This window comes from Nicotiana tomentosiformis, chromosome 6 (genome assembly GCF_000390325.3).
Source record: "Nicotiana tomentosiformis chromosome 6, ASM39032v3, whole genome shotgun sequence".
Taxonomy (NCBI): Eukaryota; Viridiplantae; Streptophyta; class Magnoliopsida; order Solanales; family Solanaceae; genus Nicotiana; species Nicotiana tomentosiformis.
In genome coordinates, this window is record NC_090817.1 from 78,808,735 (window position 1) to 78,829,877 (window position 21,143).

The 21,143-nt window shown below is 38.0% G+C and overlaps 1 long non-coding RNA gene across 1 annotated transcript; it reads right to left on the reverse strand.

Moving 5' to 3' along the window:
• Positions 1-14,332: 14,332 nt before the first annotated feature.
• LOC104100525 (uncharacterized) lies at positions 14,333-16,555 on the reverse strand. The gene is made up of 2 exons (XR_687284.4): positions 16,156-16,555; positions 14,333-14,825 (listed from the first exon to the last, which is right to left on the reverse strand). It is a non-coding gene; the product is annotated as an uncharacterized lncRNA (long non-coding RNA).
• Between the last annotated feature and the right edge of the window lie 4,588 nt (positions 16,556-21,143).

The window sequence follows — 21,143 nt, forward strand, 5'->3', positions numbered from 1 at the left end:
CTTCGTTGAAAAAATACGGCACATCCACCTCGTTCATTTTCACCTGGTCTTCTTCGGTTACCAGGCACCGAAGTTAGCTAGCTACTCCAACAAGGGCGAAAAGAACTCGGGCATCCTCCGGGATAGTGATGATAACTGACCACTTCCGGCCAGGATCCATGCTCAGGGCAGGGAACCGGTTGATCAACTTTGAGCTCGAGTTCGGCCCATGGACCTCCGAGGATGAACTTTACCTCGGCACCTCTAAATAACCCAACCCGGAGAAGTCTTCTAGACCAATTGAGTCCACACTATCAAAAAAGCAACGGAGGGGATCGTTTGCGCTATGAGCCCCTTCGTTGGATCGCTCCTTCGTCGCTCGGGTTTCATCGAACATGGACTCCGTAAAGGAAGGTGAACCAAAAATTTCTATAACACCAAGCGGGGCGGTCTCGGCCCTCGCTTATGCATAAGCCTCTTTACCCCGATGGAGATTAGCCTCCATTATTTCCCTTTCGGTTTCCATCCGCTCCTCAGGGACGGACGACTCACATGCCACGAAAAGATCATCCTCCTCGGGCTCATCCCTGAGCCGGTAAAGCGAGTCCGAGTCAGGAACTTCAGAGATGGAACTTTCCTTTGGCTTACGAGCCAATCTTCTCCTTGGTTTCTTTTTCTTCGAGCTCAGGGAACTCAGAGCCCTCTTCTTTTCTTCTCTCCTGCTGTGGCCCGGCTTGCCCCAAAGCAGAAGGATCAGCGGGCAGGTCTTCGCCCCCTACTAAGGGCCCGAGCTCAATGGTCTTAGGCAAGCCTGCAAAAAGAAAAGAGAAGGAATGAGAATGTAGTGCTAAAAAAGAAAGCCTAGTACTACTTATTCAGGAAGAGAAACCTTACCGTGGGAACGAGCCACCCATGGCACCTAGTCTTAGGGACTAGGTAAGCCTAACACTTACTTAATTAGTGGCAACTCAACCAACAATTATTAAATATGAGGTAGAAATATTCTACAATTCCCAAAACCGATAGTTCAAGTCTTAATCTCTACAGAATTTACTAGAAAATCTCTAAATACAACTGTTCCAGAATAGAATCAACAATGCAATGAAAACATCAGAATGTGACTCTGAGGCCTGCGAACACGACAGCAGGTATACCTGGAGTCTCCACAACAATGCTAGATCAACTAACAAGAATATCAATAACTCTGGGGTACCTGGATCTGCACAAAAAGATGTGCAGAAATGTAGTATGAGTACACCACATCGGTACCTAGTAAGTATCAAGCCTAACCTCGGTAGAGTAGTGACGAGGCCAGGTCAAGACACCTACCAGACATATAAAGCTGTACAATATGTTACATGAAGCTAACAAGGAAAGAGTATCAATGTAAGGCCAATAATAGAATAATTTCCAATCCAAATCACCAATGAAAATAATGAGAACGCGAATGGCATCGAGCAAACAATCAAGAAATTGAGCAACAACACAGTCAAAGTACAAATATAATATAAAAATGGCACGGCATCACCCTTCATGCTTTTACTCTCGTCTTTACCATGAAATGATGAATAATTTAAACACAATTAACACAATTCAAACTTGAACATAGTAAAGCGTCAAATGAGTTATTAAGCCAATTTAGGATTTAAATAAGGTAAAATAGTGGAGAGGTTGTGCAAATAGAATATCAATTTAGTTTAGTTTAGAAATATATGAGATCCAATATAATATTGTATTTATAAAAATTAAGAAATTCAATCAAATTTTAACGAGATAAATATGGAATTTATTAAAGTAAAACGTAATAACAATTTTTCACATAAATTACATGACAATAAGATAATGAGGAAGTTGAGGTATCAATTAGAGTAAAAATATAATCACCATTTAAATTAGTAGATCTCGAATAAGATATGAGTTTTATTTTTGAAAGACACACAAGTGGAACAACTTGAAAATCCTTTCATTTATATCTGCTAAATTTTCAGCAACTTAACATATCACATAGAATGCATGACTCACACAAGAAGTCCATATTATTCCATTTTTAATATATTGACGGTTAATTAATTATAATCAAAATACAATGAGGTGATTTAAGAAATCACAGTAATCGTCCCAGCATGAAATGCATCATGAGAATCACAAATGGGAATTAACCTTAATTTTTGCAATAATTTCATATTTGTACATTTGTTGTGGCGTGCAACCCGTTCCCACAATATAATCCTCCAATTAAACTCCATTGCACCGTGCAACCCAATCCATCAATATAAACTTAAAATAAAATCCGTTGCGGCGTGCAACCCGCTCCAATAATATAAACTTAAAATAAATTCCGTTATAGCGTGCAACCCGCTCCAACAATATAAAACTTAAAATAAAATACGTTGCGGCGTGCAACCCGCTCCAACTATATATACTTAAAATAAAATCCGTTGTGGCGTGTAACCCGCTCCAACAATATAATCTTTCAATTAAATTCCGTTGCGATGTGCAACCAACTATGGTATACCACAAAGTCAAAAGGAATAACAAGGCTACACAAAGAAGTCATAACTAATGAAAAAGACTACACGATAGCTCACGAAATCAAATAGCAAGGAAATGACAATCCATAAGCCAAGGCACAATTTATGAGCATCAATTGAAAATTGAGGCATGTGGCAGGTAAAGCATGAAATCAATGAGTGGTTACAATCAACAATAGGCATATAAGGTGATCTTGACAACAAAGATGGAACATGTGCTAACAATTTCAAGCAAAGCACGTATAAACAATTATAACACAAAAGATGTAGTCAAGGAACAATAGTTACATGCAGGGAGCCTACAGTCCAAACCGGTCAAATACCACATATAGGTTGTGTACTCACTCATCACCTCGCGTACACGACCTTCACATAACACGAATGACACAATCAGCTCAAATCCTAAGGGGTGGTTTCCCCCCCACAAAGTTAGACAAGACACTTACCTTAACGAAGTTAGGCCGATATTCCAAAATAGCATTCTAGCTTGAATTGGCCTCCGTACAGCTCAAATCTATCCAAATTAATTGTATAACTTCATTAACATTCATCAAAAAATAATTTCAGATAATAAAATGATGACTTAAAATTTCACATTAAAAAGTCAACCAAAAGTCAATGCGGGGCCCACCTCTCGGAACCCGACAGAATTTTTACGAAATCCGAACACTCATTCTGATACGATTCCAACCATACCAATTTTATCAAATTTCGATAACGAAAGACCTCCAAATCTAAAATTTTTGTTTTTGAAAGATTTTGCAAAAATCTCAATTTCTTTCATCAAAACTCGAATTAAACGATGAATATAACTATGGATTTATGAAATATAATCACTTTCTGATATAGAACACTTATCCATTTAAAACTTGTGAAAATCCCCTCTGGAAATCGCCCAAACCGAGCTCCCCAACTCTATTTTTGTTAAAAATGGCAAAAACCTCACATTTATAGGGATTTTTAATGTTCGAGCGCCACATGTGGCGTGGGGCACTGCCTGCAGGGCTGTTTCTAGAACCTCTAAACATCCCAGCGCCAGGGCTAGCGCCCCACGCTACCCTGGGCGCTGGTGACGAGATTTTATTTTTCCCTACACGGAAATAGGCATAACTCTCTCACACGATGTCCGAAATTTTTGCTATGGCTCCGTAATTTCAATACGGATCTAATGCTTTAATCAAAACTGAATTTGGAGCTCATTTGCTTAATGTGATACCACGTATTCTTGAAGAATCGACATCGAAACATTCTAGAAATATCAATTCCATTAACCATCTGAAATCCACCCGAGGCCCTTGGGACCTCAACCAAATATACCAACAAGTCCTAAAATATCATACGAACTTAGTCGATACCTCGAAAAACATCAAACAACAATAAAACATGAATCACACCCCAATTGAAGCTTAAATGAAACTATCAAATTCAGACTTCTACATTCGATGTCGAAGCCGATCAAATCAAGTTCGATTAACTTCAAATTTTGCACACCAGTCATAAATGACATAATAGACCTATTCAAATTTTCAGAATCGGATTCCAACCCCAATAACAAAAAGTCAACTCCCGGTCAAATATAACACCATGAAAAATTTTGAAGTGTTTTAAGATCATTATGAAGATTGGCGGGTGCTAATTATATTAATTCGGGTATGAACAAGACTGATATTTTAAATTACATCAATTAATAATGATAATATATGTATGAGATGCATTAAGAATGGTTTATGGTCTAAGAAGATCCCTAAGGCTAAGTCAAGTAGAAAATTATATGATGGGATAAAGTTTCAAGTGAGTTCGCACAAGACCTAACTTCAAACAAGCATAACTCTCAAGATATAAAGAGTTATGTAGTGTATAACCTCTCACGTTAAAGATCGTTGAGTCTAGTTTCTAACGCATCAAATCGTTCATCATTTGGATATATATATATACAGAAAGATATGGCCATTTTACTGGACATGTATCATATGCGTGCCCAGATGCGCGGCCGCGCATATTTGAGAGTTTCAGCCTCAGGTGCGCGGCCACTTGCCTAGGTGCACGGCCGCGCACATAGAAACTCATTAAATACACCCCAAGGTCGGGTAGAGAGAGAGAGAGAGCTAAGTCATTTCTTTGAGTTAGGGCTTGCATATCAAGGGGATTCCGTCCAACACCTCCCTCCAATGAACCAAGGTAATGTTTTTGGAGTAATTTTGAGTTCATTAATACTCCTAAACACTTGTATTAACAAGGATTAATCTTGAAGACCCATAGATTTCCATTTAAATCCCCAAATTGGTCAAAAACACTACAAGTTGGGATTCTCAAGAGTTTCACTATAAGAGGTATATCTACCATCTCTAATTAATCTATGGTGATTATTTAGGTTTGAAAAATGTGTTAAAACTTATAGCATGGTGATTGGAAGCCATAAGTTCCCGATTTAAAATACATAACCATTGTAGAGATTGAAAGGTGATTATTTGATGGAATTTTGTTGGTTGGATGAGAATGGTTGGTCACACATGTGATGTTAGGATTATAAGTTGTTAAAGAATGATGGTGGGATGAATTGTTGGTAAATGATGGTAGTTGGAAGAACTACTTCTATGGTTAAGAAATGTATAAATGTATGCCCACTAGGTGTTTGGTAAAATGTCTAAATGGCCTAAACTATGGAATTGGTTACTAATGTTGGTCCCATTGGATGTTGATATTGTAGATTGAAGTTGCTTAGTATAGTAGATCATTGTAGTATTATTAAGGGGTGAATTTTAGTTTCGGATCGTTAGCATTGAATTGAGGAGACAAGAAGGAATTCAGAGGTGGATACGCGCGGAAGGGGATTTCCTGAGTATTGATTAGCTTGCTCAACGTTGGGTTCGTCTTGTTGAGGTAAGTAACTCTTCTAATCTTGAAGCTGAGGGTATGAACCTTGAATATATGTATTATGTGAATAATTTGGAGGTGACGCACATGCTAGGTGACGGGCGTGTGGGCGTGCACCATAGAAATTTATACTATAGTACGTGAGTTGTCCGTGCGGTTTATAGCGCTTGGGCTGAAGGAGCCCCTCCGGAGTCTGTACACATCCCCAGTGAGCGCAGGTACCTACTGAGTGCGAGTACCGAGCGATTGGGAGGATTGAGTGACTATGAGGGCTAAGTGATAGGGAGGACTGAGTGAATTGATACTCTGAGAGTATGCGTATGGTAATATCACTGAGATACATTGCATTGACATGCACACATGAGATACATGCATAGAGATGTATTTTTCTCATGTTGTACGGTATCACATTATTCATGACTTCTCACACATACTGGCCTATGGGCATAATGATGCATTTTTCACTAGCTATCTGGAAAGAAAATGAAATATCTTATTTATTGTGGAAAGGATTTTTGGGAAAATTACTGTTTTCAACTCACTCATATTTTTGGCAACTTCGGTAAATGATTTGGTTTTTTTTTTACTGATGTACTTGAAAGGTACAACTATTTTTAGAAATCATGATTCAGCTGAGCATTTTATATCTGGGTTACTCCTTTTATTACTTGCTTTATGTTGTTATGAATTGTTGTTGTTAGTGGGAGTTGGACTCTCACCTTGGTACAAGCCCGTCACTACTTTCAACCTAAGGTTAGGTTTATTACTTATTGTGTACATGGGGTCGGTTGTACTCATACTACACTTCTGCACCTTGCGTGCAGATTTTGGATGCTGATGTTATTGTGCATGGCAGGAGCTAGCATTGAAGATGTACCTACGATCCAGTCACACCTGCCTCTTGTTCTTGGTAGCTTTAGAATTATTAATCTGTTCATGTATATTTTAAACAGATGATGTATTGTATTTCACACCAGCTTTGTAAATTCAAATCTTAGAAGCTCATGATTTTACTACCAGTCCTTGGGGAGTGTATTAGAGTCAGTTAAATATTAATTGAATCGTATTGTTGTTATTTGGCTTACCTAGCAGGTGAGGTTAGGTGCCATCACGGCTAGTCTGATTTTGGGTCGTGACAAGTTGGTATCAGAGCTCTAGGTTCATAGGTTCTATATGTCATGAGCAAGTGTCTAGTAGAGTCTTGCGGATCGGTATGATGATGTCCATACTTATCTTTGAGAGGCTACAGGGCATTTAGGAGATACTTTCCATCTTTCCTTCCTTATCGTGCGAAATTGATTCATCTTGAGACATAACTCTTTGAATTCCTTCCACACATTCGTGTGCGAATATGATGCTCGGTATCAGCTGTCCATCGCCGGCTTGTGATTCCATGAACGAGGTTCGAATTATGTATTCTGTGTTTTGATGCTGGGACAGTCTGGAGGACTTGAGGCCAGAATTAGACTGCAGCTTAGGCTCGGTAATTTTAGTTGTGTGAACTTGTACAATTGGACTCATATGTCCGGTAGTGTCCCTATGAGTGGAATTTGTTGCTCGATGAATGGCTGGATGACCATATGATGACTATATTGTGACTTCGGGATTTGTTCAGATGGTTTGAAAGTTTGCTTGAAATGTAAAAAGGACCATTGGGTGTTTGACTTTTGTCTCGATTTGACGTAGAGTCTCGAGTTATGAATATCTTAAAGGATCTTTCACATGGTGTAATTGTGGAACAAATTAAATTTTCGTGTCTTGTTGATGAGTTCAAATTCATGAAGTTTAAGTGATTACGTAGGAGTTGTGGCAGTAAAAAGGGTATAGAAAGATGCCAATTTGAGGCTAAACATGCAGGTTATCACCTGCGGAATAAACTACAGAGGTGTGATCTTTATAATGTTGTGTGGAGAATCTTCTTTTCTACCAGTAGGGCAGATGTATTAGGATTTGAATTTGAATGGTGAAGAAAGTTGACCTGACCGTCACGAGAATGAAGGCGGGCTTAGTAGATGATTTGAGGTACCATATAGGTTGTGATACATGAGCTTGGGAAGAATTTAGTTAAATCTCACTACGGTGTTATGGCAGTAATTGAATATGGGTATTGTGAATTATTGAATGTTTTGATCTATGGCTTTGAGCCAAGTGGGGGAGCCTACTATTGATAATTCGATTTCATGGTTATAGGTTAAATTTAGTTTTGGTCCGAGACATACTTGTGGAGCAGTTATGACTGCAGAGGCTGAGATCGAGGATGACTCGAGTAAGGAAATTTCCTGAATATGGGATATAACGCACTTATGAAAATATGAAAAATTATAGAATGATTAAGTTGTAAATTGCGAAGAATGTAGTGCGCATGGAAATATGAATTTGGCCAGTGGTGTTAAGGCACGGTTATTTCTTTGAGTGTTGTTGTGCTAATGAGGCATGTGTCTTTTGGCCCGTTTGGGCGGTGCAATTCAACTTTGAGCCGAGTGGGTGACTCCTGAGAAGGTTCTAATGGGTGCGAGATTTATATATAGTAATTAAAAAAAATCTGTACTTGTATATGGATAGAATCTGAGATTTGCATTTGATGGTGTCGGGACATGCAGTAATTATATATGACTATGGATTCTACATTCCAGTATAAGAAAGTTAAAGTATGTGTAGTCACATTAGGCCTTATGAAATCTTGAAGGAAATAGGCCAAACTATGAGTAGGATGTTTCCCTATTATTGTCAACCATGTATTCGGTGTTTCATGTGTCTATGTTGAAGAAAGTAGTTGGAGATCCGACACTCATTGTTCCGGTTGAGACTATTGAGGTTAATGAGAATTTGACTTATGAAGAGATTCCAGTTTCTAATATTGATCGGCAAGTCCAAAAGTTGAGAAATAAAGAAATTGCCTCTGTGAAAGTGTTATGGCAAAACCAACAGGTTGAAGAGGCCACTTGGGAAGCCGAGGAAGAAATGAAGAAGAAGTACCCTCATTTGTTTGAATAGCCACGTATTTATAAAGTTGTGTTCTACGAAAATGCTAAGAGTTACCTTCTATGAATTATGTATCAACTATATAGCTCATGTTAAAGGTATTCCTTTTTGGTAGTATACTGCTCGTGAGGCCACGGTTGACATTGTTTTAATGTTATATTGCGTCGTTGGTTCATGTATATGTTGTTAGGACTGGTTTTGGTGATTCTCTAGCAGGTGGTTAGGCCCAATTGCAGAGGACACTCTGCCGAAATTTCTGAAAAATTTGGGAGTTAGCCAAATTTTGGGGCCTTAAGGAAGTTGAAATATTGGAAGAATATCAAAAATCTATATGAAGTCAAGAACGATTAAAGATGATGGTTAAGGTGAAAGGAGGATAATACAATGCCTAATAATGACTTGTAAAATATTCGAGGACGAATGTTCTTAAGTGGGGGAGAATGTAACACCCTCAAAAATTTCAAAGTATTTTAAGACCATTATGAAGATTAGCTGGTGCTAATTATATTAATTCGGGTATGAATAAGATTGATAATTTGAATGATATCAATTGATCATGATAAAATATGTATGAGGTGCATTAAGAATAGTTTATGGTCTAAGAAGAGCCCTAAGGATAAGTCAAGTAGAAAATTATATGATGTGATAAAGTTTCAAGTGAGTTCGCACAAGACCTAACTTCAAATAAGCATAACTCTCAAGATATAAAGAGTTATGTGGTGTATAACCTATTACATTAAAGATCTTTGAGTCTAGTTTCCAACGCATCAAACCGTTCGTCATTTGGATATATATATATATATATATATATATATATATATATATATATATATATATATATATATAGAGAGAGAGAGAGAGAGAGAGAGAGAGAGAGAGAAAGTTATGGCCATTTTACTGGACATATATCATATGCACGCCCAGATGCGTGACCACTTGTCTAGGTGCACGGCCGCGCACATAGGAACTCATTAAATACCCCCCAAGGCCGGGTAGAGAGAGAGAGCTAAGTCATTTCTTTGAGTTAGGGCTTGCATATCACGGGGAAACCGTCCAACACCTCCCTCCCATGAATCAAGGTAATATTTTTGGAGTAATTTTGAGTTGATTACTACTCCTAAACACTTGTATTAACAAATTTTAATCTTGAAGATCCATAGATTTCCATTTAAATCCCCAAATTGGTCAAGAACACTACAAGTTGGGATTCTCAAGAGTTTCACTATAAGAGGTATGTCTACCATCTCTAACTAATCTATGGTGATTATTTATGTATGAAAAATGTGTTAAAACTTATGGCATGGTGATTGGAAGCCATAAGTTCCCGATTTAAAATACATAACCATTGTAGAGATTGAAAGGTGATTATTTGATGGAATTTTGTTGGTTGGGTGAGAATGGTTGGTCACACATGTGATGTTAGGATTATAAGTTGTTAAAGAATGATGGTGGGATGAATTGTTGGTAAATGATGGTAGTTGGAAGAACTACTTCTATGGTTAAGAAATGTATAAATGTATGCCCACTAGGTATTTGGTAAATTGTCTAAATGGCCTAAACTATGGACTTGGTTAATAATGTTGGTCCCATTGGATGATGATATTGTAGATTGAAGTTGCTTAGTATAGTAGATCGTTGTAGTATTATTAAGGGGTGAATTTCAGTTTCGGATCGTTGGCATTGAATTGAGGAGACAAGAAGGAATTCAGAGGTGGATACACGCGAAAGGGGATTTCCTGAGTATTGATTAGCTTGCTCAACGTTGGGTTCGTCTTGTTGAGGTAAGTAACTCTTCTAATCTTGGAGCTGAGGGTATGAACCCTGAATATACGTATTATGTGAATTGGTTGGAGGTAACGCACATACTAGGTGACGGGCGTGTCAGCGTGCACCATAGAAATTGTGACATAAAATTTTGTAGTCAAATAATCTTGGCATTTTCCGTGCAGTTTTATGTGTTAAAGAAAATTGAACTGAGAATCATATTTTAAAAAAAAATCATGTTGAGGTTATGTGCCAGTATTATTGGGACCCACAAAGGTCATATTGCTGTGAATTATTTGTTTTAAATTGAAAATTCATACTCAGTCATATTCATTTCATTACATATCATATCTCAGTCTCTGTTGTTATTTATTAATACATCATATCATCCTTTTCGGGTTATTTTGATGACATTGTGAGCCCATGAGAGAGAGACTGGAGAGATTGATAACTGAGGGAGGCCGAGGGCCTGATAGTGAGGATATTTTTGGGATCGGATTGTACGCCACAGCAGGCCATGTTGGCTTTATATACATTATTATTATTATGTTGATCGGGGATGCCCGCCTGCAACAGGCCTTATAAGCTTTATATAGCACGTGAGTTATCCGTGCGAATCCAGATATTTATACTATAGCACGTGAGTTGTCCGTGCGGTTTATAGCGCTTGGGCTGAAGGAGCCCCTCCGGAGTCTATACACACCCCCTCCCCCCCAGTGAGCACAGGTACCTATTGAGTGCGAGTGCCGAGTGCCGAGCGATTGAGAGGATTGAGTGACTGTGAGGGCTGAGTGATGGGGAGGACTGAGTGAATTGATACTCTGAGAGTATGTGTATGGTATTATCACCGAGATACATTGCATTGACATGCACACATGAGATACATGCATAGAGATGTATTTTCCTCATGTTGTACGATATCACGTTATTCATGACTTCTCACACATAATGACCTATGGGCATAATGATGCATTTTTCACTGGTTATCTGGAAAGAAAATAAAATATCTTATTTATTGTGGAAAGGATTTTTTGGAAAATTGTTGTTTTCAACTCACTCATATTTTTGGCAACTTCGGTAAACGATTGGATTTTTTTTTACTGATGTACTTGAAAGGCACAACTATTTTTAGAAATCATGATTCAGCCGAGCATTTTATATCTGGGTTACTCCTTTTATTACTTGCTTTATGTTGTTATGAATTGTTGTTGTTTGTGGGAGTTGGACTCTCACCTTGGTACAAGCCCGTCACTACTTTCAACCTAAGGTTAGGTTTGTTACTTATTATGTACATGGGGTCGGTTGTACTCATACTACACTTCTGCACCTTGCGTGCAGATTTTCGATGCTGATGTTGTTGTGCATGGCGGGATCTAGCATTGAAGATGTACCTACGATCCAGTCACACCTGCCTCTTGTTCTTGGTATCTATAGAATTATTAATCTGTTCATGTATATTTCAAACAGAAGATGTATTTTATTTCACACCAGCTTTGTAAATTTAAATCTTAGAAGCTCATGATTTTACTACCAGTCCTTGGGGAGTGTATTAGAGTCAGTTAAATATTAATTGAATTGTATTGTTGTTATTTGGCTTACCTAGCAGGTGAGGTTAGGTGCCGTCACGGCTAGTCGGATTTTGGGTCGTGACATCAAACTTTCTAAAAATCTTCCATTTTCCAACTTTCGCCAAAATGCATCAAATTATCCTACGGATTTCCAAATCCAATTCCGGACATACGCCTAAGTCCAAAATTACCATACGAAACTATTGACACCATCAAAATCCCATTCCGGAGTCGTTTGCTCAAAAGTCAAACTCCGGTCAACTCTTTTCATTTAAACTTCAAAAATAAGGATTGTTCTTCCAATTTAATTCTGAACCTTCCAAAACCAAACTTGACCGCACACGCAAGTCATAATACACATTACGAAGCTGCTCAGGACCTTAAGTCACTGAACGAGATGCTAATTCACAAAACGACAATTCGGGTCGTTACAAGCCGGGTTCACCGGCCCCAGTGTGAAGGGGTAAGTGTAAATACTCAGATAACCCTCCACATGGGTAGTAATGTCATCATCGGGCCCGAGGATTACTATGTCCTTACCCGCCCAGCCACAGTCCTTGTGAATCGCAGGGAGAACGGCCTTGGTGATGGAGCAAATGTACCGGGATATCGCCTTGCATCGGCCTTGCACCGATGAAGGTTTTTGACCTTAAAGTCGTCAGCGACCGAACACCCCCCGGGGACGAATATTTTCAAGGGAGGTTCGGTTGCCGGTTTATCGGTATCCGCGCCCGGAGTGGACCTCTCAAGGTCAACCATATCGGGAGCGTTCTTCTCAGCTTTGGCAGTCGGCTTGAAGATGAAGTAACAACTTTTTGGGGAACAATCTTATAAGTCTTCGCCATTGTTATCTAAATTATAATAAGTGAAAAGGAAGATTAGGAAATGAAGGATAAAAACTTGCTGAGAAAATCAAACGTGCTGGTTCGGGTAAAAAATAAATAAAAACTTGCAATTTGCTGGAAACTCTTGAAGAATAGAGGCAAAAATGTTAAGGTAGGAAGAGAGGCAGTGATATCTTGAAGGTACGAGGGTAGAAACTTGGGCAAAAAGTAAAAAAATGAACGAAAGAGGGGAGTATTTATAGGGGCTTCACGCCGCTTGTATCCAAGGACATCCTGCCGTTGACACGCATTTGAGGTAACTATGGCAAATATGACGGGACGTTTCGAATCTTTTGTCGTTTCTGCTACGGCGTGTTAGGGAAGGAATCGAGGTGTTCATGTCGTTTCTCGTAGTTTCCGTAAACTTACTCTTCGAGAAACGAGGGGACTATCTCTATACGGGTAAAGCCGAGCCCATGAGATACCTCGCCTTTTGATGAAGCAAATGGAGCAAGTGACGCGATGGCAGGGAACCAGAATCAAGACCAGGAGCCCCTCGAGCCGGGTCCGGGCAAAGCGCCCGGCCTAGAGTGTATCAGGGCCATGACCTCGAGTATGGTTCGAATCCCAAAGGCCTCGGAGAACACTACCGGGTAACTGAGCACGACCAACAAAAGGCCGTGATATCCGTGACCAGCCAGATATTACGGCGTGGACCTCGACACGTATCGGTACAAAATCAGTGATTGGTTAAACAGAATATTCTTTTACCTTTCATAGAATTGTACTTAGGATAAAACTCCCTTACTATATAAAGGGGGTCTGATTGTTTATTAGGAACACTCTAATACGCATATCAAGTAATATATTATTATTATCTCTGTTATTCAAATTTCTAGTTCTTGTTCATCAGTACTTGGTCATTGTGAGTCCTGGATCGAGGGTGGATATTTTAGTGAGGCTGTTGTTAAGTCCAGTATCACCTTCCTCAAGTGGTTTGATAATTTATTACCCCCTTTATTCGTTTGACGCAATTTATCGTTTGTATCAAATTAATCCACGTATCCTTAAAATCACAAACAAATTTAATTGTTATCTGTTTTCAAGAGTACACATGCATAAGACACACCACACACGTTAAAAAATTTATGACGAAAAATATGAAATAGTGACTTCTTTAATAGAAGTGTTTGGCTCATCCTTCTTCTAAATGAATTGATGCAACGAATTTAACTCCCATTGAATTTTACTTTCTTCTGAGTTGACCATTTAATCTAAGTATCATCGAATGAAGAAAAGTATTTTACACTCAAAAACCACTACCTAGTGGGAATAGTTCAATAGAAAAAGAAAAGGATATCAGGTGCAGTTAGGGGTGAATATTCAGTATTTCGGTTTGGTATTTCGGTATTCGGTTTATCAATTGTGTATACTAAATACCGTACCAAATTATTTCGGTACGGTTCGGTATTTCTTATTTTGGTTCGGTACGATTTCGATTTAATAATTGCTAAATAAGCAACACTAACGATTAAGGACTAAGGAGTGCAACAGTGCACAATTCAAACTAACTTGGTAAGCCCTCTTTGACAACGCTGTCGCTAACAGTAAGCAGTTAAGCATCATTATTTCTTTTAACAATTCATAATTCTAAGGAGTGCAGCTGACGCCTGACAATTTCTTTCACAATTCACAATTTACTAAATTCAGTGATCACAATTCTCCGTGCAGTTTAAGGTCTAAGGAGTAAGCACAATTCAAGGCAAGAAGCAGAAACTGTCTGGACGCTAAAAAAATGATAAAACATGGATAAACAGAAACTATCTTCATTTTTCATAGTGCACATTGCACATTACATAATTCACAATTCTGCCTAACTCACACAGTGCAGCAGAATTAAACAAAAACCAGAGATTCTAGCAGTGCAACAGTAGCAGCAGAATTAAATTAGTCTTAACAGTGCAACAGTAGCAGCAGACTTTAGCAATAGCAGCAGAATTAAACACAGTTCAACAAAAACAGAGAGGGCATCCCTCAATTCAAGTTTACACTAATAGTCTCGAATCAACTTAGTCTTAATTCTTAAATACGGATGTCAGGAAGACGCTCAAGACAACACCTAATATGCTTCTTTAAACAATATGTGTCATCCCTCTTTGGATGAACATTATAGACCCGACCACAATGCTTGCACTCTACTTTGCGAATTTCTCCGTTATCTTCTTTCACCTCAAAGTGTTCCCAAATATGAAAGCGTACTTTAGGAGCACAGGGCATGATTGCACTTGATAGTGTACATTTACCTAAAATATAATCAAAATACAGATATTAAAACTTCTCACCTTCGAGTGAAACTAAAAAAGTTCCTCAGCGAGTTCCATCAGAAAATTATATCGACAAATTTTTCAGAGACGTGTCAAGATCAAAGTAATAGTTACTAAGCAAGAATAACTAGAATAATTGCTCAAGCAATTGCAGTGTTTCAACAATTAGACATGGCACTTTTATATTCAATCATGTAGATTCTAGTTCTAAGGGATTAAAAGTTAAACTAAGAGCACACAAGTTGTTCCAGAACTTCCACGTAACAGTGGAGCCACATCCACCATTATCAATATTTCTGCTTCAGGCGAACAATTTCACCAACATAAGATAAGAACACTATGAAGTATTTTAGTCTCAACAGATATGTGACCTATATTGCAATCAAGTTCTAAGCAAACCAAAATCCATAAGCAGATAATACCTCTTTGAGGTCACTGCCAAATTCTTTGACAGTAGATATAGCCACAGTGGCAGCTTCATCAAAAGGATATCTAGTACAAAAAAATAAAGATTAAGCATGGGTAACCATCCATAGCTGCTAAGATTATCTATTGTTCCTAAAGGTGATCATACCGCAGAATCATTTTTCCTAGCTCATTAACATGCAAACAAGTTAGCACAGGTAGTACTCATAAAATAGAAGTTTCAAAACAGTCATATGCACGATGTGGCAATACCTAAAGAGTCGGTTATGTAAAAAAAAAAAAGTTACCTCTATGATATGTTCAAACTAAGGACTATTGGACTAACTTTCTCAGTCAACAATCAACACATATCACCAGGATATAAAAATTTATTTGTGCAAAATTTAGGACATGATACACAATGAAACAAATAGACAAAGGAATTGAATCCAACATTCTAAGTGATTCCTAATTTTAAGTGACAACTTTTGCCCAAAAAAATGAGGGGTTAGCTAATTTTAGCTAAAAGAGCACTCAAAAACCACAAAAGAAGGAGATAAGAACAACCCCACCACATAAATGAAAAAGAAATAGAAGAAGGGTCAATGAAAGCACACAGATCTTGTGCAAAAGACCCACCTTTTTCTTTCCAAGAAAACCCTATCAAGAAAAATCGTTAAACCCCACAAAGACCCAGCAAATCAGTAGACCAGTTCAAAAGTGGCTTGCCTAAAAAATAGTACATGAAGTCTTTAATGTAGAGAAAGATAAAGAAAAAAGCAGTCTTTACTCGAACCAGTTACATCTAATTCATCCAAAAACAGGTAACAACTATTTTTCTTTGAAGAAACTAAAGATACCATTGAAGAAACTAAAGATACTTTTGAAGAAACTAGAAACATACCTTTGATTCTTTGAAGTCACAGCAGCCGATCTCTTAGTAGTTAGTATTCTAACAACAAAGGTCTTCTGGATGAAAGAAACTATTGTTGTTTCTGACTTTCTGTCTTTCTCCCTTTCTAAATTCTAATTTCCTAATCGGCTAATCCCTAATTGAACGAATCAGATAAGTGAAAGACTAGAGAGTAGGGCCTTATTAGGTTGGGCTGGGGCACTGGGCAATGGGCATTAGATATACAACTTGGGCTAGGCAGCTATAGGTTCAACTTAAAATTTGGTATTTCGGTATACCAAAATTTCAAGGTCCTAATACCGAGGACCGTACCGTTATACCGAAATACCGAAAATGTAATACCGAATTAAACCGAAATACTGAATTAATTCGATCCGGTTCGGAATTCGATTTTTCTGATTTTATGCCCACCCCTAAGTGCAATAAGAGAATATGTGATTTTTTCTTTTTAAGGAAATACAATAATTTGCATAATTATTCAGATTCATGGTCCAAATCGCAAAGGTATATAAATCAAATATCGTATCAAGTAAAAACCGGCGGTTACATCATCGATGACCCACCAAAATTAATGAAAAAGAGCAAAGCTAATATGCTTTAATAAAGAAATTCATCTATATTTTGGTTGATTACCCAAATACGTATAGAAAAAGGCAAGTAGTCAATATACTGAATGAGGATTTTCGGCGTTATTGAAATTAACCAATTCAAATATTTCAGCGTTCAATCGAGTTTGCTATGTTCAAAAGAGAAGTTGCAGATACGTTCTTGCTAGAAGGATTTATAGATTTTATTACAACGGATGTGTTAAAATTATATTCCATGTTTGACTCCAAAGAAGGAACAAAGAACAATTGTCTATATAAAGAGATATTAATGGTAATTATAATTTTATCCAAAAACATAATACATTTAATAAAAATGAAAAAACCATTAACATTTTGAAACAAACCGAATAACAACCAAACCAACTAGCTATATTGATTCACTGAACGGGATTACAAATAAGTGGAAATTGCAATAAAACAGTAAAAGATAATTGAGAGATAACAGAGAGGGATGAGAGGACAGAAATACACAGATGAGAATCTTAGACAGAAAGAGATGACAAGTACAGAGCTTTTCACATAACATTTGCCTAATCTTCAAACCCCAGACGATAACCCCTTTTATTCACGTAGTCACGTGCTTCCTTAACCAGGATCCCAGATAAATCTTTTGTTGGGCTTTTTAAATCTTGGACCTCTTCGCGGTTTACCCCCGGCCCGACAGTCTCTGTCCAAATATCTGGCCCATACACATTATTTGAGTTATCTTGGTTTCCAACAATACTCCCGCCCTCAAAAAGAACATTGTCCTCAAGGTTTGAGTAGAGCCACACTAACAGTATATTAGTGAATCTGTCAAGACTTGAATATGTGTCAAGAGCTGACCAATGTCTATCAACCTTAAGAATTGATGAATTAAATTTAGTGCCCTTTTCCACTTCTAAATTACCAAGAGGAAAAACAGAAGCCACAAATCTAAAAATTGCTTCCTGTTCCTTCACCCTAAGTGCAATAATTTCTATTACCTTCTTTATCCCAAGAGAGCCATGAGAACCAGTAACACTTACTAGTTTATAGCAATAAGACTGATTGAGGTAGTCAAATGATTCAGGATCCCCCAACCTACACCTTTTGTTCATCTCCACGGGTACTGCATAGAGAATATAGAAACAATGATGATTCTGTTAAAGAACTAAAAATAATAATTCTTGAGATCTTTCAAGGAGAAGCATTTCCTTTTCGACACTAGATACTCTTCTAGACTTGTCAAACCGAGCCTCCAGAAATATACCACAACAACTTGAATTGTCAGTTTGTACTGTTTTGGCATTGCTAATTAGTTCAAGTACTGGATTTGACTTAAGAAGTTGCTGGTCCCTACTGTGTTCTGCAATGCTTATACAACCAACAAAATAGGCAAGATAACACATAGGCCTCCTAGTAGTTGTAACCTTTCCAACTCTACTCTTAGGATCAACCAAGATAGAAGTGCTTTTACCCTCAATTATCATTGGCATGTGAACACTATCAGCAACAACAATTGAAGCTCTTTTCATCAAATCAACCTCTACATCATCTAATAAAAGCACGCTTTCCATCATAGTCAAGCTACAAGTATGTAGTGCAGCAAACTCATACAATAAAGAATCGGGCTGGAACTCAATAATTCTGTCACCCGGATCTAAAATAGATCGTAGTATAAAAATAATGAAGTCATCGGTACCACATCTAGCAACTGCTACGGCAAAATCAGTTAGCAAAAGGTAAGAATGGGTACCCCATTTCCGTACAAGATCCCATACTTGGGTTAGCATATGTAATGAGGTAAAACTTGCCAGTAGATCCCACCAATAATAATGTCGCAATGTTCATTGTATAACTTGTTAGAGCCATGAACTTGGAATGTATTCCTTGATCCCATACAAAAAGATTCATTGCAGGTTGTTGAGCAAGTAAATAACAATCAGTTACTCTTGCATGCTGAAACTTCATATTTCTACAAGGTGAAATAGAAAAGTCAAGGAAAAGGAGATTTTCGTCGCAGCTAGGCATATTCTTCTCAGTTCCCCCACAACAGCAACTCATCCAGTCAAAGAAAATCTGATCTTCACTCAACTTAGACAAAGCATCCAAGCTTGCTAAGTCCATAAGAGGCCAAAGCTTAACTATTTCTTCTTTAGCATTCTTTCCCACGAGGACACTGCCAGTAGACCAAATGCCAACAACAGTGGTGTACTTTGTTTCTCCAAATATAAGCTCTGTCGCTTTATAATACTGAGAGCAGATGTAAGAAATATTTGGTTCTCTTTCAATCAGCGCTTTAGCATGTCCCCAGTCACATAAATTGACTGGAGAAGCCTGTAAATCCACTAAAAGATTATGATGTTTAATGTCTTTGCGATGTATGCCGATAGTGCGACAAACGTAGGACAATGCCCCAAAAGTCTGAAATGTGTAAAGCATCACAGGTAAGAGAGTGTGTTTAGATGTCGTAGGTTGCAATTGAAGAACCAGGAGGTGTCCGATAGGGGTTACCATTAACAAATACGCACCAGGATCAAATGGAAATTGATTCAAAATACATAGATCATTGGGGATGAAATCAATATGACCCTCTAATATCCTAATAATCTGCTTGAAATCATCTACAATCATGACTGAACAATATCTTGCAGCCCCAACAACTGTGGTGAATAAACCAAAACTAGGATCAAATGAAAAGTACGGCGAAGTAGACCTTGCTTTATAAACTAGACCACACACTGCAAGCAACAATTTAACGGCTTTATTGGCCTGAATATTTGGTGACTGCTTGGAGTAACTTTCAGCAAATGTCTTGAGTACTCCCTGTATATTCTCCGCCATAGCAGGTTCGCATGTTACAGACAATAAGAAACTATGAAATTTTCTCTCTTGCCCAGTATCAACCCAATTGCATTTGTGTAGGTTAACATCATGGTGATGGAATAACATATTTTGATTAGCACCAACAATGGAAATACTCTCCCAGGAAATCTCCCAATAACATTCGACATGACATATTCTTGTCTAGCAAAAGGAATATGATAACCAGTTATATCCCTTAGAGGAGAAATTTCCAACACCGAAGATGCATTGTCTCTTGCAATTTCTTCCTCTTTATGTTTAGATTCCAATAGTTTAGTTACATTACAGTTGTAACCAGTTAAACTCACAAACGAAGTAATGGGAACAGAGTTTGAAGAAATACCGATCTGATTAACTAGAACCTCAGTTTGCAAGGCCTCAGAGTGAGACTGGTGTGTTGCCATTTCCCAGAGAGCCTTCATGAAACACCTGGACCTCCTCTGATTTTGCATTGTTTAAAGTAGATTCCGTTGTATCAGTAAGGACTTCAACATCTGATCTCTCAGTAGCAAACACCTTGGAATAACAACATTCATGTGACATATTGTCAAACGTCGGGGCTTCAATTTCTGTAGAATATTACTTGATTGCAGCCATGTGACCTTCTGACGATTCGAGCTGCTGTTTACGAAAACGAATTCACACCTTCGCAACAAAGTGTTCCCAATCCGTCAATTGCTTGTTCCGGAGAAGCCATCGGAACCACTCTAACGCCTCACCTTCGAGGTAAATAGACGCGCGTAATAATTTATTATTTTCTGATGTGCCGTAGAATTCAAAGTAGCGTTCAGCCTGAGAAATTCATAACTCTGGATCCTCACCACAGAATCGTCGGAATTCCACCGGAGTAGGCTTACTCGTTGCAAGGTTTTGAATCAACTCATGTAACAATGAACGAATTTCAGTGATATCCTTAGGCCACGAATCCTTCACGGCCTTAATTGAATCATCGATAGTTCGAAATATTTGGTCCTCCATTGAAGACCTCTAGATGAAAGCACCAATGAAACAAACTGAATAACAACCAAACCAACTAGCTATATTGATTCACTGAACGAGATTGCAAATAACTGAAAATTGCAATGAAACAGTAAGAGATAATTGAGAGATAACAGAGGGATGAGAGGACAGAAATACACAGATGAGAAGCTTAGACAGAAAGAGATGGGAAGTACAGAGCTTTTCACATAACATTTGCCTAATCTTCAAACCTAGACGATAACCCCTTTTATTCACGTAGTCACGCGCTTCCTTAACCAGGATCCCAAACAAATCTTTTGTTGGGCTTTCTAAATCTTGGACCTCTTCGCGGTTTAGCCCCCGACCCGACAGTCTCTGTCCAAATATCTGGCCCATACACATTATTTTAGTTATCTTGGTTCACAACACATTTCTCATTGAAGTCAAATATAAAAAACTATTATTAAATTTAAAATCATATTTTCGTGTTGGAGTCGCAAATATAAAAGACTTTGAGAAGAAAAAGGACATAAGGATATTGTCAATTTTAATATCATATTTTTGGTTATATTGCCTTTCCTTTTT